At 22.8% G+C, this 18,521-nt stretch overlaps 1 protein-coding gene and 1 long non-coding RNA gene across 2 annotated transcripts in view; one reads left to right on the top strand and one right to left on the bottom strand.

Moving 5' to 3' along the window:
- The window catches only part of LOC122497882 (sushi, von Willebrand factor type A, EGF and pentraxin domain-containing protein 1), a 71,967-nt gene that overhangs the window by 52,882 nt on the left and 564 nt on the right, over positions 1 to 18,521 (bottom strand). The window lies entirely within an intron of this gene.
- LOC122497886 lies at positions 5,378 to 18,519 on the top strand. The gene is made up of 4 exons (XR_006301180.1): positions 5,378 to 5,517; positions 8,480 to 8,870; positions 13,160 to 13,325; positions 18,386 to 18,519. It is a non-coding gene; the product is annotated as an uncharacterized LOC122497886 (long non-coding RNA).

The raw sequence follows: 18,521 nt of genomic DNA, 5'->3' as shown, positions 1-18,521 counted from the left end.
TTTCTTCTCTTTAGATCCATTTTTTTCGAAAACGAAAGATAATTTGGCTGGTACTTAAATTAATGTTAGAAAGTAAATTTTACACGCTTTTGAGTTCTTTTCTCTATTCTTTTCTTTCTCGTTTGTGCACTAAATTTGAAAGAAATCTTCAACGTCCGAATTTTCAATTCCGAATTCTTATTATAATTATTCATTAATGAATATTCGATCAATGAATTATTTATTTAGGGAAATTTCTATTTTACTTCTTTAAATCGAGAAAATCCGTTATAAATGGATTTCTATTCCCAAAAGTAGGCTATATTCACTTTTACTCGATTTATTTATTTAATTTTATTGAAAATAAATTTTCCATGTTCTTGACTGTTGATCTTCCTATATACGTATATTTATAGAAATAGGGTAAAACGTTTGATTTTAATGAAGTATTTTCTCTTCAACTTTCATAGATATTTTTCTCTCTGTTTGTATTTTAAATTTTCTGCTGTATTTTTTTTTTATTTGTTGAATATAAATAGAATTTGTTTTCTATTAAAATTGACTTGTAGGTCGGATAAAAAATGGTAGTTTTCGTAAAAGGATAACATTAACCTTGACCATATCGCGGATTCATTTAATGGCATATAACGAACCGTCTGGTCTTTACCGTTATTTGGAAATTGATTTAACGCAATTGATTTTTACAGTAATGGATAATTGAATAAATTCCTTTTATATAAAAAAGAGAAGAAGAAAAAAAAATTGCATTAATGGGTTCGTGTCAGTGGAGGAAAATTCAAATTACATGCGGCGTTCCGTTTTTTTTATAAAAATAGAAGTATCGTTTTTCGAAATGGGCTTTAGGCAATAACTTTCACGTAAAGGCACAAAGGCATTTACCGAGAGGGAACTTTATGGTATACATTTAAAAAAAAAGACGAAAAACCGGTTAGTATTTTATTTCACCAGAATTTTGGGAATAAAAATCTTTCGGATGATTCTGTTTAAATATTTATTATATATTTTATTAATTTTATTTGTATATTTTACTAGCAAAGTCACTTTGTATCATCGTTATTTCTAAACAAATTATGCCAGTAATAATAATTTATTATTAATTCATTAGAAATTGATTGATAATAATTGTTATAAAACAATTTTTAATTATGTAGTTAATAAAAATAGATTTTTAGGAAGAATTGAAAATCGATTTACTAATTAATTAGAAATTAATTTTTAATAATATAATTATAGTTATAATAATTGTTAATTAGTTAATAAAAATAGATTTTTAAGCAAAAATTAAAAATCGATTTTATTCGTTCATTATTAATTAAATATTAATAGTTAAAGTTATAGTTGCAATAATTTTTAATTACTTAATAAAAATAGATAGTTAAAAAAAATTGAAAGTCGATTTTGTTAATTAATTATTAATAAGAGTTGAATAAAATCGATGATGAATAAACTGAATGAACTGAATGAAGAAATAATTTTATTAATTGAATGAACAAGTAATTTTTCCAGAACGATTTAATTTACTTTTTCAAATTAATATAAAGAGAGTTTAGTTGTATTGTGTAGTAAATAAGGCGTAAAATAATTGTTTGAATGGAATATTTGAACGAAATCGAGCGCATATTAATTGAATAATGTTTGTTAACTTGTTGGATTTTATCGACGTTGGACAAGTGGTAGCAGGGAACCTTTTATGATTGTTTGGCTTGCAAAATCCATTGTTTAAAGTGCCACACAGCGTATCGCTTGTATAAAGTCAGTGCCGCCCTGTCCAGATTGCGACACGTTTTTATCCTCGCGAGAAAATAAGGTTCTCTTGTGTAATTTACGCATCTGCCACCTGTTGTTGTAATTGTTGTATTATAATTGTGTGTTGATGTTGTTGTTGTTGTTGTTGTCTAACCGTAAACGCACATCGCCGCAGGACAACCGCAGATTCGTCACGGTGAATTGACCTCTGAATATTTTTCTATATTTTCTTTCAATTCTTTTTTTCTATTCTCCAAATTATGGTTTGGCAATATTCTTCTATATGGTAGACAATGACAATTTTTTTTAATTTCCATACCAGAAAAAATTAATTTTCTTTTAAGCGCCATTTTCTTTTTTTTTAAATAATTGAAAGAAAATTAATTTGTAATTACAGGGTTGCCACGCTTTTGCTCTTTTTAAATTCCCTGACTTTTCCAGGTTGAAAAACAGAATTTTTCCAGATTTTTAAAATGAAAATTATTCGAAAACATCAATAACTTCATTTTTAAATAAATATTTAATGATTTTTTTTTATAGAAATTAAGATATTCAAAAATTTGAAATTCAATAACTCGGAGTGATCGCTTTCTTCATGTTTTATAAAAATTAAAACTTGTTACTTTGTTACTGTAACTTCTTCAAAAATTATTTTCATCATTACGATTATTCATTTCTAGAATTTTCAACTAAAATTCTTCTTTAAGTCAATTTTTTTTAATAATTTTTGAAAAAGTTCTTTGTAAATTTTCAAACTCTTTCGTTTACAATTTAATTTTACGAAATTTTGATTATTCTGACATTCTTCAATTAAATATATTAGAAATTATAAACTTCAAATAAATAAAAAAAATTCCATTAAACTTATTGAGAAACATTAATTCTATACAATTCTGAATTAAAAGTATGAAAAGTTCAAATTTTCAAAGATTTTAATTTGAAATTCATTTTTAAATCAATATTTATTAGAAAATTCTACGAGAATTCAATTATTTAACTATATAAAAATAAATATTTTATTAAACAATTAAATGTTTCTTAAAAATGAATTTTCATAAAGAATTTTATCAACAAATTTTAAAATAATTAAATACTCTTGACAAATTTTATTAAACTTTTAAGAATAATTGCATTTTTCGAGAAATTTGATGAAAATTGTATTAAAAATAATTGAAATTCTGCCAAGAATTTTATTAAAAGTTTTGAAAATAATTGAATTTCGGAGAAAACTTTTATTATTTATAAAGATAATTGAAATTTTGACGAGAATTTTTGTAAATTTTTAAACATAATTGGATTTCTACGAAGAATTTTATTAAAATTACTTTAAAAATAATTGAATTGTTACGCAAAGAATTTCATTACAATTTTTGAAAATAATTTTATTCTTTTAAGAAATTTAATTAAAAATGTATTGAAAATAATTCTTAAATTCTAATAAATAAATTGTAGCAAAAGTTATTAAAATAATTAAATTTCTTTGATAAATTTTAATAAAATTTTTAAGAATAATAACTTTTTTCGAGGAATTCCATTAAAATTGTATTAAAAATAATTGAAATTTATCATCGAGTTTTGTGATTTATAAAAATAATTGAATCCCTGTAAAAAAATGTTATTGTTTATGAAAATAATTGAATTAGATATGAAAATACTTTGTAAATAAATTGAATTCCTGTGAAATTTTCATTATTTATGAAAATAACTAAATGTTTGCGTAGAATTTTATTAAATTTCTTTCTAAGTAATTGAATTCTTTTAGAAATATTTATTAAAGTTGTAGATATTAAAAATCATTGAATTGAGAAAAGTTTTTGAAAATAATTAAAATTTTGTCAAGAATTTTATGAAAATTGAATTTCTGCAATCATTTGTAATTGCTACAAAATTCAATTTGTTTTAGTATTTTTAACTAAAATTCTATATAAAGTCATTATTTTCAATAATTAATTAAATATATATTAAAAAATTTAACTAATTTCAGAAGAATTTTAGTTTAAAAAAAATTCTTTATATTTTTAATTAAATTCATTTAAAATTGAAAATTTTAAAAATTTTAAATCAAAATATTTTGAAGTTCATATATTTATGAAAATTGTAAATGCAATTCTTTTAAAATATAATTGAATTAATTTTGAAATTAGATTTCAAGAATAAACTTTAGAAAACAACAATTTTCCAGGATTTTGATAAAAATTCCCTGACATTTACAGGTTTTCCAGGTTTCCAGGTTGCGTAGCAACCATGAATTATTTCTTTAGTTTTTAAATTAATTGATTGATACTAATTATGATAATAATTAGTTGATTTAAAACCTGTCAAAAGTAAAAAATAGAGAAAATTAATTATTTGTGGTAATTTAATTAATAAAATAAAAAATTGAAAGTAAATTAATTGATAATTAATTATTTTTAATTTTGAAATTAATTAGTTAATTAAAATAAATTTAATATCAATTAAATAATTTATTACTTGTTAAAAGTAAAAAAAAATGAGAAAACGAATTAAATATTGGAAATACAATAGAAAAAAAATTGGAAAAAAATAATGAAATTTGAGCCAAAAAGTATGTAAATTTGTGACTATTTATAGTTTTATTGTTATCTTGTATAATTTAATCAATAAGATAATCAAAAACATGAGATAGGAGAAAAATTACGCGCGGAAATAATCGAATCGAGATTGGCGAGTTTGTGTTGAAAGGGAGAGAATTACGTGGGCGTGAAAAGTCTTGAGAGTTGAGCGAATCGATCGCATTTTTCTTTTTGTTTCCGCGAGTTCGAAAGATCAACATTCAATAGATCAATATAAAATATAAATGCATAAAAACACTTATAAATATATAAAAAGACAAGATTTATTTACTACTTGAGGAATTTCAATTTCCATACACAATCACTTTCGTGTGTGAAATCTCTTTTATCTCATTTGATTTTCTTTTTTCTCTTATTAAAAGAATAGATGACATTGAGTACTTCCTTCTATAATTAATTGTGGAAAAAAAACATTTTGTATAGACGGTAAAAATTTTTTTAAGCACTGTAAGTGGAAATGAAAGTTTGTAAATTCTTCATTTTGAATGAATATTTTGTATACCTAGAAAGTTTTTTATTTGATTTTTCTCTATTTTTCATTTATATTAATTTTCCAATTATTGTCAACTTTTTGTTTTTTGTCAATCAATTATTAATTGAATAATTGTCATTTCCGTTCTGTATAGTTTCGCTCTTTCGCTTTTCTTATTGTCGTTCCTCGTTCCCTATTTTGTAAAGTTGCGAAGTATATAGTTCGTTCGGATGTTTAATGTACTTGAGTCCCGAAAATTTTCACAAAATTTTTCCAAGACTTCCGCACTGAAGAAATTTATTTTAATAAATTTTATAATATGAGTAAATAATATTTAAAAAAAATTTATTTTCATGGTAAAAAATATTTCATTTATGTTTAGTAGAAATAATATTATTTATTTTCTTTTTAAAAAATTTAGTTTATTTAATCAAAATTTTAAATTTGGAATAAACTCCCGCCACAATACGTGATTGGACGGACCTGTCAGGTCAAATCCGCGTTCCGCCGTTTCACATTGTCGTCCGCCATATTGCAAAGTTGCAAAGAATCACGATTGCTTGGAATGGATGTCCAGCCTCCAGCAGTTTTATCGACAAAAATGACAAAAATCGACAAACATCTTGTAAATTAAGTTAAATTTTCTACAAATTAGTAAAGCATCGAGTGTTTCAATGTCCTATCTAAATGATTTACATATTAGAAGTGAGTAAAACATGTTTTTTTTATAAGATTTCAGCAGAAATATGAGCTAGTTGTGACGCCTTCACTACGCGTCCCTATGCATATTTGATATTTATCGATCGAATCCTTCAATTAACATCAATACTGATGTTCGTATTTTGCTTAATTCTAAGTATTGAGCAGAAATTTTTAATTATTAGTTGATTTAACATGAAATTTTGTTCATATGCAGAGGGTTTCAATTTTTAGGTTATGTTCGCACATTGCGTAGTGAACCCAACCCGTGAATTTTATTTGTACTTGTCGCTTTTGTCCATCAATTGAGAAATAATTTCGCTTAAATCGGTTAATTATTACTTTAGCCAAAAATATAAATATTTACTAATTTTTTTCGTAATATCGAAAGTTTTACTATAGCGAAAATTAAAAACGTTAAAAACTAAATTTATTAAATTAAAAAGTAGATCAACATAACCTTAAAATATTGAAATAAAAAATGGATAAAACGGGTAAAATTGAAATTCAACACGAAAAGTTTTAAGAATTTTTATTTAATACATAAATAATAATTTGCATAATTAGCTTTAAAGACTTAATATTTATTTTAATTTTTTAATAATTAATATACTGTAATTAATTATATTCTCATTAATTAATAAACGTCTCTTTCGCGATGGGTTATTGACCCACTAACTTTCTTTTCTTCATATAAAATTATTGCCATATATCTGTTAATTATTGTTAAATGATCAAGTAGAAAGTATAAATGTCACTTTAGATAAAAAAAAAAGAGTTTTCTCATGAAATTGTGAAAAGAAAGAAACTCATCTCTCACATATATGTATATACATTTGAAACAAATTAGTTCGAGTTGCTTTTAACGGAATTCCATGAGAAAATGTATAATCGATTTTTTTCCCCCTATACTTTATATATCATGATAGAATACTCTCTATATACGAATCATTATTAAAATAATGAAACTACTTATTTAGAATACTAATTTTGGCGTCTAGAAAAATTTCCATTAGCAATAATTACTTGTCATTAAAGCGTGAAATTTCCTTCAAATAATTACTAAGTGGAAAATGATGCTGATCATATAAAATGTATAAAATGAAACCATTTTTTTAGTTTAATCGACATTTTAAAAGGTATTAATTTTCCTATTGTTTTAAAATTAACGTTCCGAGGGGGAAAAAATGTATAACAAAAGAATTTCGGAGTGCATTAAGACTCGTCTTCAATTAATTATTTTCTTCCCGTTCGAAATTTAAGAAGGAATTTTTTTGTTCGTGTCAGAAAGATATATTTAAAATTTGATCGATTCTTTCTGATGCAAATGAATTAAAATGAAATTAGAATTTAAGACATTATTTATTTCACCATCAGTTCCTGTGTCTATTTTAAAATAACCTTGAGATTAAACTTGAGAAAGAACATTCATAATGTTACTAAGCACTGGTCTCGTTTATTATGACAGGATTCGGTAATGAAACGTTTTTTTTTCATTTATGACAATTTATATAATTTTACCGGATTTTCTATTATTTCTCTCTTTACGTTGAAGTCGTTTAATAGTCAACTATTTTATTAAGTTTCAGCTTAAGAAAATTTGGTCAGCTTAGAAAAAAAGAAAAAAATTATGAATTAATAATTTTATTGTCAATAGTTAACAATTTCCCTTCACAAAAAAAGAAATTAATTATTTTCTTTTGGTAAATAGACAATATTTCTTAATTTTCTTCATTTTTTAAAAAACAAAAATATTAATTAATAATTTTTTTTTGGTCAACAGTTAATAAATTTCTTAATTTTCTGCTTCCTTTATAAAAAAATTAATTAATAACTTTCTTTTGGTCAACAGTCAACTATTTTCTTAATTTTCATCTTTTTTTACAAAGAAAAAATATTAATTGATGTTTTTGGTCCACAAACTATTTTCTTACTTTTCTTCTTTTTTTACAAAACAAAAATATTAATTAATAATCTTCTTTGGTCAACAGTTAAAAATTTTCCTTTACAAAATAAGAAATTATTAATTAATTTTTTCTGGTCAACAGATAATTTTCTTCTTATTTTACAAAAAAATATTAATTAATCATTTTTTTTTTGGTCAACAGTTAATAATTTTCTTCTCCCTTTACAAAAAAATTAATTAATTACTTTCTTTTGGTCAACAGTCAACTATTTTGTTAATTTTCTTCTTCTTACACAAAAAAAATATTAATTAATTTTTTTTGGTCAATAAACTATTTTCTTACTAATAATTATTTTCTTTACAAAAAAATATTAATTAATCATTTTTTTTGGTCAACAGTCAACTATTTTCTTAATTTTCTTCTTCTTATACAAAAAAAAAAAAATATTAATTAATTTTTTTTGGCCAACAGTTAATAATTTTAAGTTTCTGCTTCCTTTACAACAAAATAAGTTAATTTCTTTCTTTTGGTCAACAGTTTTAACTATTTTCTTAATTTTCTTAATTTTATTATTCCTTTTGCAGAAAAAGAAATTATTAATTAATATATTTTGGTCCACAGACTATTTTCTTACTAGATAATTTTTTTTTCTCAACAATTAACAATTTTCTTAATTCACTTCTTCCTTTTGCAGAGAAAGAAATTATTAATTAATTTCTTTTGGTCAACAGACTTTTTTCTTACTTTTCTTTTTTTAATAAACAAAAATATTAAATAATTTTTTTTGGTTAGTAAAAAAAAAGCTAAAATATTTTCCAGTTTGGAGCAGATAAAGTGTAATTTTAGAAATGGAAAAAATTTGGATTTATATAGTCGATAATGAAAGAAGTAAAAAAAATTCTAAATATTTTATTTTTTGTGCTGTATTAGTTTTCAAAATATTAGATTGATTGAGACTGTAAAAATTATTAATTGTCTGTATAAAAATGAAAAATGTTGCACTTTTTTAAAAAAAATGGAAATCATTTGCATTTTCTAATGTTCGCATTTATCATTTACAGGACTTCTCCATATGATTACATATTCCGGACCGGATTGCGAATATTCGCAGCGAGTCAAAGGAGTGCCAGACACACATTTTATATATATGCAGTTCCTATAAGAAATCTGGATTTCTTATTTTCTTCAAGTTCCCTTTCAACAACGTGTGTACATATATGCAGGTTGAAGTTTCGCGCTATGCGAAAATACACATTTAAAGTAGTAAACGAAGGGAAATGCCTCTCCTGTAAATCGCAGCTTCGCACGCTTTGTCGGTTTATCTGGTTTTGAATTTATAAAAGCAACATCAAAAGGAATCGGTCAAACTGGACTGTGTGCACATGGTGAACACCTTTACACAAAGAATATTGCTTTCATGAAATTAGAACGTCGCGCAAAGGAGCTTTACAGGTACATATATACCATTTATAGATATTTCTTCGTGTTTGTGTGATAATGTAGTTTGTAGAAATCAACGGACACATTTATAAGAGTGAACGCTAACTCTCGACTTCATAAGGAAATACTGATAAACGCGCTCACGGTGGGATAGGCGTAACATTTAGGCTCTCTGAAACGTAAAATAGACGTGAGGAGATATATACGGTACCATTGCTGCTGGCCATACGTGCAGAACATGTACCACGTGTTTTTTTCTTTTTTTTTTGTTTGTTTCTTTTTATTATTAAGAACTCACGTGGATTTAAAAGAAACTGACTCGAGACAATAAACCAAATTTTATCTAGGTCATTCTATTTATATTTCAGGATAATTAATATTGTCTATTTTATACGAAAATTCTGATACTTTTAAAGAAGGTTGTTTTATTTTTATATTTTATTAATTTACAAAAATTATTTTAACATTCTCTTTTTAATACGTTTGGCTTTTTATTTTATTAGATTCAAAAACTTGTTCCAATGACAATTTTCAGTAATTACAATATTAAATAATTAATAGAATTAATTTTCGGAAATAACTAAATTTTAGAAGATTTTAAACTAAAATTTTTGAAAATTTCACTGTAAAGAAATTGATAATTAAAAATTTACTTTAAAGTGTTATTAAATATTTGAATAATTTTATCAGGGCTCGAACTAGATCCGTAAATCCCGTAAATTTGGTTCAAGTCCGTAAAAGTCAGTTTTTTTGAAAAAACGTCCGTAAATTCCGTAATTTGATTGAAAAAGGACGAAAAGTTCCTAAATTGTACGACATAATTTGGAGAGTTTTAGAGAAATTACAAATGATTGTAGAAATTCAATTATTTTCAAATTTTTTTTAAATTCTCGTCAAAATTTAAATTATTTTTAGAAATTCAATTATTTTCAAAAATTTGAATAACATTCTTGGAAAAATTTTCTTCAATTTAATAAATTTCAATATGTATTAACTTAATAAAATTTTATAAAAGAATTCAATTATTTCGAAAAAATAAGATCCTAAAGTTCTGAACGTTCAAATGAACGATATTTATTTATACCTTTTATACAAATTAAATTCTTATTGCAATTATTTTGCGTTACTATCCAAAAAATTAATTACTGAGTTTCTGAACGTAAATATTTCAGTTTTTAAATTTGTTTGTGATTAGTAATTATTAAAATATCTTTAATAAAAAATATTTCGTTCATTTGAACGTTCAAAACTTGGGGATCGTGAAAAATTTTTAATAAAATTCTATGCAAAAATTTAATTTATTTTCATAAATAATCAAAATTTCACAGGAATTCAATTATTTACAAATTTTTTATAAATTTCTTCACAATAATTTAATTATTTTCATAAATAATAAAACTCATCGCAAAATTTCAAATATTTTTAATAAAATTCTTTATGAAATTCCTCGAAAAATGTAATTATTCCTAAAAATTTTATTAAAATTCGTCAAAAGAATTCAATTATTTAAAAATTTGTTAATAAAATTCTTTCTGAGAATTTTAATAAAATTTTTGAAATAATTACATTATTCAAGGAATTTACTTAAAATCGTATTAAAAATAATTGAAATTCTGCGATGAGTAGATATAATTATTATTTATGAAAATAATTGAATTCTTGCAACGAATTTTTATTACATTTTTTTTAAATAAGTGAAATCCTGTGAAGAATATTTTATTATTTATGAAAATAATTGAATTCTTGCAACGAATTATATTAAATTTTTGTTAAATAAGTGAAATCCTGTGAAGAATTTTATTAAAATAGTAGATTTTGAAAATATTTTAATTTCAGCGAAGAATTTCATTATTTGTGAAATGTAATTGAACTCTTGCAAAAAATGTTTTGAAAATAATATTACATTTTTTGAGGAATTCATTTAAAATTGTATTAAAAATAATTCAAATCCTGTAAAAAATTTTATTATTTATGAAAGTAATTGAATTCTTACAACGAATTATTAAAAATAATTTATTTAAAAAAGAATTTTAGTTAAAAATTTTTGAAAATAATAATTGAATTTAAATGATAAAAATAATTATAGTTAGGAAAAAAATTTAATTTATAGTTTTAAGTAAATCCGTATATATTTAAATACTCTCAGTGGTTCGTACCCGGTTTTATCCAAAGCTTTTAATAAATTGAGGGTTCACGTGCAATAAGGGGATACGCATGGAAGTGAAAGTCCCCGCGTATAGCGATTCTGCGGCTGCGCGAGAGGACAACGAATAGCCTGCGCGTCCCCTTATTGCACGTGAACCCTCAATTAGGTTTTTGATAAATTTTAATTCTATTTTTTTTACAGAAAGTTAATTTTTAAAAAAATATTTTATTAATAAATTATGAATTAACTTCAAATTTTGTGAAATTGAATATTGAAAATAATTGAATTGGTTAAGCAATTTTATTCAAGATTTAAAAGTTAGAACATCAAAATCAAGGAATTTTATTAAAAATAGATATAAAAAATTGAATTTTAATTGAATTTTAAAATATAAAAAATTGAATTCTTAAAATTACAAATTTTATATCAATTATGAAATTAAAATTCTTGAAAGAATTTATTTATTTTTAAAATCTCTGATGAAAGTCTTATACAAGTTTGATTATTTTCAAGTCAATTTCACAAAATTTCAATTCACAAAAAAGTGTATTTCACAGCTTTGGACAGTTTTTTGAAAAAAGATGAAAATTGTATTGATCAAAAGTGTAGCCGTTTCCAAAAATTGAAATAATTTTTTTCGTATTCTGCATCACTAAATACACAATTCTTTAATATATTATTTTGAAATTTAGCTTTGGCTTTGAAGTTTAACAAAAACAGCTTTTTTGACAGTCAAAAATAGCCTTATTTCACAATTTTGGCCCTTTTTTGGGAAAAAGATGAAAATTGTGGGCATTTTTGAAAATAATAAAAAGAAGTTCGCCTCTTCATTTCTTTATAGGGATCAGGGAAAAAGATAAAATTCTATTTGGAAAGCATGAAAAATCTGAAAAAAAGGAATTAAATTTTTGTGGCCAACTATATTTTGTAATTTTTTTTTGAAACTTTAATTATAAATTCAATTTACAGAATTATAATTAAAGTGAATTCTTAATACTATTACTTTTTCATTAAATAATAAAACAAAGTATCAGAATATTTATTTAAAATCAGCAACTTGATGAAATATTTTACCTGGTGAGGCAATATTGACAAAAACATTAATTTTATTCGTAATTTCTAATTTCACTATTGAAATTAATTTGAATTAGAATTCAGAAAGGAAAATTGCAGCTTAATATAGAAGAGTCGAGATAATTGAGTAAATGTCAATCGAAAATATAGGAACGACTAAACAGAAAGCGTAATAAAACGTGACAGGACTGCTTTGCAATACGATTATTAAACTGCATAAGAATTAGTCGTAAACGATGCAGAAATAACGCGACGAATTGGTCAACAATTCACAAGTAGAATATTTTAATATTATATCTCTTTCCTTATACTTTTCCCTCGAGAAGTTGGAATTTATTTTCTAAAAAAAAATTTTTCCAACTGATACTTATGTTCTTATTTTAATAGTCTATACTTGAAGTATATACAGTTTTTTTTTAATTTCTCCCAAACTACATATTATTTTATTGAAAAAATAAAAATAGTTAAAAATGTACTATTATTTATAAATTTACGATTTTTGGAGCTGTGTTTAAATTTCTTGGAAACTAGAAAAAAAATTTCTATTTTTAAAGTCGGTTATTTTGTTTCGGATAATTATATGTACGAAAGATTTTGTTTCGCATTTCCTTGAACTCGAAACAAGTTTTCTAAAAGTGTATAATTTTTATAAAGAGCAGAAAAAATTGCACGTATTTTTTTTCTGGACGTAGTATTTTTATTACTATTAATAAATACCAGAATAATTGTTTACTTAGAAAAAAAATTGGCGTTGACTTTCATAATGTTAGATTTTAAATGAGAAGTAAAGGAAAGAGAATTTTTTCCAAACCTAGAAAATGTAGAAAATTTGAATTTAGATTTTTTGAAGTTTGATAATTTTGTTTAATTTGATTTAGTTGATTATTTGGTTATTTAGTTTTTATTTATATTTACATTATATTATTTTTTTATTTCTTATTTACATTTTCTTTAGTTAGTTTTGATTTTGAAATAAATTTCTATAATTGTCTTAAATTATTATAATAATATTGATCTTTGAATACATGTAAGACCATTGTAATTTCTTTAAGTGACTGAAATATAATTTGCAATTTTCTAGGTCGAGTCTCAAACACGACATGAGATAGGAAAGTAACCGATGCGTTTCATTTTGCGGAAAAAAAATTTCATTTTCACATTATATTGCAAAATACCAAGGACGCCTATGGAGAAAATGCGCCTATAGGGACACCAACTCACTTTTACCTGGATTTTTTCTAGATCAGGTTTGTCATATGTGGATACTATTTCTCTTAGTTTTAATCTCAAAAGAAAAAGTTGAAATTTACACTTTAACGACAGTGTTCGGTACATTGAAATTTAGGTCATACTCTTTGAATATATATTTACACCTGTATTCAATTTCAAAAAAAAAAAAAAAAGAAAGAAAACAGGTGGACAATCCTCCCCTGTTTCCGGTTTTAAGAACGGTCAGCAATCGAAAGTAGAAAAGGGGGTTTGACTTATGGTTTCACTCAGTTTCTAAAGCTGAGAGACCTTTTAAAAGTTGTTAATTTATCATTTTTTATATAATTGATTTTTTTTTACTTTTCTCACTATGAGAATTAAATTTTTGTTCGTTCTTTTAAAATACGTTTTTATAGTCAAAAGTAATTATAATATTTAATAATTATTAGAATTCTATATTCTCTCTAATTTTTTTCCAAACATTCGTGGCGTTTGGTTGTAAATAAATAGAATGACTTTGTAAATAAATAATAAAAATAAAAGAAAATATCAATTTATTTATATTATATTATTTTTATGATTATTAAATGTTATGATAATTTTTTTACTTATTTTAGTTTGAAAATCTTAATTATTGCCAATCTTCTATCTTCTTCTATATTAATAATCGTTGTATTTCGGTAATCTGTTCGCAGTTTGCTTTTTTGTTTCCGAACTTTTTAAATAATTTTTCTTTTTAAATATTTTCAATTTTAAAATTAATATATTGAAAATCTTTAATTCTTGCAAAGCATTTTATCAAAACATTTAAGAATAATTGGATTTCTTCGAGGAATTGAGGCCTTGGATCCAATAACTCGCCCGACGCTCGGAGGAACGCGCAACTGCCAGTCAGTGAGCAGTGAGCGCCTCTGGGCCACTCACTGCTACCCGACTGGCATTAACGCGTGTCTCCGAGCGTCGGGCGAGTTATTGGATCCAAGGCCTCAATTTTATTATTTATGAAATTAATTGAATTTTTGCAAAAAATTTTATCAAAAAATTTGAGCGAATAATTTAATTTTTTCAAAGAATTTTATTATTTATGGAAATAATTGAATTCTTGACAAGGATTTTATTAAAAATTTATAAAAAAAATTGAATTTGTTTCGAAGGATTTATTAAAATTTTAGAAAATAATTGAATTTTTGCAAAGATTTTACTATTTAAAAACATAATTGAATTATTTCGAAGGAATTTTTAAAATGTTTTAAAATAATTGAATTCTTTATTGAAACTTTATTAAATTTTTTTAAAAAAATTTAATTTTGGCATAAAATTTTACTATTTATAAAAATAAATAAATTTTTCCAAAGAATGTTATTATTTATAAAAATAATTGAAATCTTGCGAAGAATTATATTTAAATTTCTTAAAATATAAACAGTACTAATTAATTTTGTACTTAATAAGTGAATTTTTTTAAATTTTGATTATGAAATTATTCAAAAATTTATAAATGAAAATTGAAAATTTTATAATTTGCATAATAATAAATTGAATATCTCGTTCCGCGCGTAACATTTGCTAGTTTATTTATAAAGAAAAAGAATCAAAAATTAACGTCTTTTATTTTAATTTTACTTTCTACTGTAAAAAAACAAATTTCCGTCACAAATATTGAAAAAAGTATTAGAGCAAATAGGTCCTTTTTATAATTATTTAATGTTATTATTTTTTTTACTTATTTAATATAAGTTTGAAGATGTTTATAAAGAAAAACACCAAAAATTTACTTCTTTTTATTTTAATTTTACTTTCTACCGAAAAAATTTACGTCACAAATGTTGGGGAAAAATAGAGAAAATATGTAATTTTTATAATTATTATTTTTTATTTATTTTAGTTTGAAAATCTTTATTATTTGTTTATAAAGAAAAAAATCAAAAATTAACGTCTTATTTTAATTTCACTTTCTCTACCATAAAAAAAACAAATTTACGTCACAAATGTTGAAAAAAGTAGAGCAAATATAATATTTTTGTAATTATTAAATGTTATAATTAATTTTTTGTTACTTATTTTAGTTCGAAAATTTTTACTACTTGTTTATAAAGAAAAAATAAAAAATTTACTTATTTTTATTTTAATTTCACTTTCTACGGCAAAAAATAAAATTTACGTCACAAATTTTAAAAAAAGTAGAGCAAATATATTATTTTTGTAATTATTTTTCACTTATTTTAGTTTGAAAATCTTTATTATTTGTTTATAAAGAGAAAAATCAAATTGCCTTTTCTTGTTTTAATTTTACTTTCTACTGTAAAAAAACAAATTTACGTCACAAATGTTGGAAAAAAAGTAGAGCGAATAAAATAAAACGCGAATAATAACAAAAGCAGGTAAATTCGAGAAGGTGAGAGTCTTATAAATGTCTCTCTCAGGATATACCGGGTGACCTCGAGGCACTCTGAAATTCTACGAGGACGTAGATCGCGAGAGTGGGCGATAACAAAATATATAATATACTGTTCTTATTATTTTTTCTACTTAATTACAGTATTTGTCACCAATCAACTTTCAGGAGAAGGGAAATTCCTTTTATTTTTCATCTCAATTCTCATACCGGATTTGAATAATAAGAATAAGAATAATATCTAATATGACAGTATCAATAAATGATATTTAGTTACCCGAGTAAATAATATCTTATTATTTTATTATTCAGTGAAAAAAGTTCGAATAATAATTACATTAGCAGTTAATTGGATTAAATTTTTAAAAAGTTTTTCTTTTTCTTAAATTACTTTAGGTTGGCTAACTGTCAGAACAGACAAGTTTATTTATTTCGATTATAATAATTTTTGATCGGTAAATATAATATAGATTAAAGAACAGGGTTGCCATAGGTCAGGGAAAAATCAGGGAAAGTAAAATTGGTCAGGGAAATCAGGGAAAAGTCAGGGATTTTTATCAAAGTACTGGAAAAAATGAAATTTTTGAGAAGTTACAAATGATTGCAGAAATTCAATTATTTTTCAAAAGTAATAAAATTCTTCACAGAAATTCAATTATGTTCAAAAATTAAAAAAACTTCTCGTCAAAATTCAATTATCATTAATAAATAATAAAATTCTTCTCCGAATTTTAATTATTTATAAAAATTTTAATAAAATTCTTTGCAAAATTTCAATTCTTTTCAAAAAATTTTCCTCAATACAATAATTTTTAATATCTACTATTTTAATAAAATTTTTCAAAAGAATTCAATTATTTAAAAAAAATTGTTGATAAAATTCTAAGCAAACATTAAGTTATTTTCATAAGTAATAAAAATATAACAAAAAATCCAATTATTTACAAATTTTTTATAAATTTCTTAGCAATAATTCAGTTATTTTTATAAATAGTAACATTTTTTACAAAAGTTCAATTATTTTCATGAATAATAAAACTCATAATAGAATTTAAATTATTTTTAATACAATTTTAATCAAATTCCTCGAAAAATTTAATCATTCTTGAAAATTTTATTAAAATTTCTCGAAGAAATTCAATTATGTTGATAAAATTAGAGAAACATTCATTTATTCAGTAAATTATTTATTTTTGTATTTTAAATAATTAAATTCTTGTAGAATTTTGCAATAAAGATTGATTTAAAAATATATATTAATGAATATATTAAAAGCATTACAGCATGAATTTAAAAAAAAATGATAATTGAATTCTTTCAAAGAATTTTAATAAAATTTTTGAAAATAATTACATTTTTCGAAGAATTTACTTAAAATTGTATTAAAAATAATTAAAATCCTGTGAAGAAATTTATTAATTTATGAAATTAATTAAATTCTTGCAACAAATTTTATGAATTTTTTTTTTTAAATAATTGAAATAATGTAAAGAATCTTATTATTTATGAAAATAATTGAATTCCTGCAACGAATTTTATTACATTTTTTTAGATAATTGAATTCTTTTGCAAACTTTTATTAAAATAGTAAATTTTAAAAATATTTAAATTTCAACGAAGGATTTCATTATATTCGTCAAAAATGTAATTAAATTCTAGCAAAAAATTTAAGAAAATAATATCATTTTTCTAGGATTTTATTTTAAATTGTATTAAAAATAAAAATTAAAATTAAAATTAAAAATAACGAATTTTATTTAATTTTTTTAAATAATTGAATTCGTGTGAAAAATTTTATTACTTGTAAAAATAATTGAATTTCTGCAACGAATTTTATTAGATTTTATTTAAAAAACTAAATTATTTAAGAACTTTTATTAAAATAATAAATTTTGAAAATTTTTGAATTTCAGCGAAGAATTTCATCATTTGTGAATAAATGAAATTTAATTCTTGCAAAAAATTTTTGAAAGATATTTTCATTTTTGGAGAAATTTATTTAAAATTGTATTAAAAATAATTTATATCCTGCGAAGAATTTTATTATTTATGAAAATAATTGAATTCTTGCCACGAATTTTATTATGTATAATTTTTGTAAATTATCATATTTACAATATTTGATTCATATCTTCATGTTTTATAATAATATTCTTATAAGTTGTTGAATTTTAAAAATGTTTGAATTTGAATGTTTTGAAGAATTTTAATTCCTATGGGAAAATAATAATTAAATTCTTATTTAAAAATGAAGTTATTGATGTTTGGGAATAATTTTACTATTAAAGAAATTCGTAAGTAAATGTAATAGAATTTTTTTGTGTTTCTAATAATTTTCAGAGTGAATCAAAATATTCTTTAGGGTCAGGGAAAAAGTCAAAACCAGTCAGGAAAAAGTCTGGAAATCAGGGAAAAGTCAGAGAAAAACAAAATTAATTTTTTGTGGCAACCCTGGAGAAGAAATTTATATTTCTAATAAACGTTCATTACTTTTTTCTCTTGATATCATTGACAAATGGCAAAAAAAAGCGTAAATGTCCAATTAGAGGAAAAAAAAAGTTCTCCCGTGATTGATCGATAAAACACTGTAATATATTACGCAAATGAAACCATTCTTTTTTCAGTACGTTATAAGATTTTTTTTGCACTCGAAATTCCTATAAAATGATTGGGTTTTTCTTATATTGGATTTTTCTTTTGCAGGCGCATAATCGAAATGTCACGGATCGTTTGATACATTTCATGAGAGTATAACTCATGTGTGTGTTTCCGTTTCTTTTTTTTTCTTAACGGAGCCAGAAGGTCAGGACTTGCAATATGTTAATTTCAAATACACATA

This window comes from Leptopilina heterotoma, unplaced genomic scaffold, assembly GCF_015476425.1.
Source record: "Leptopilina heterotoma isolate Lh14 unplaced genomic scaffold, ASM1547642v1 Lhet_14, whole genome shotgun sequence".
Lineage (NCBI taxonomy): Eukaryota > Metazoa > Arthropoda > Insecta > Hymenoptera > Figitidae > Leptopilina > Leptopilina heterotoma.
This window is presented reverse-complemented; position numbering and strand designations above follow the sequence as displayed.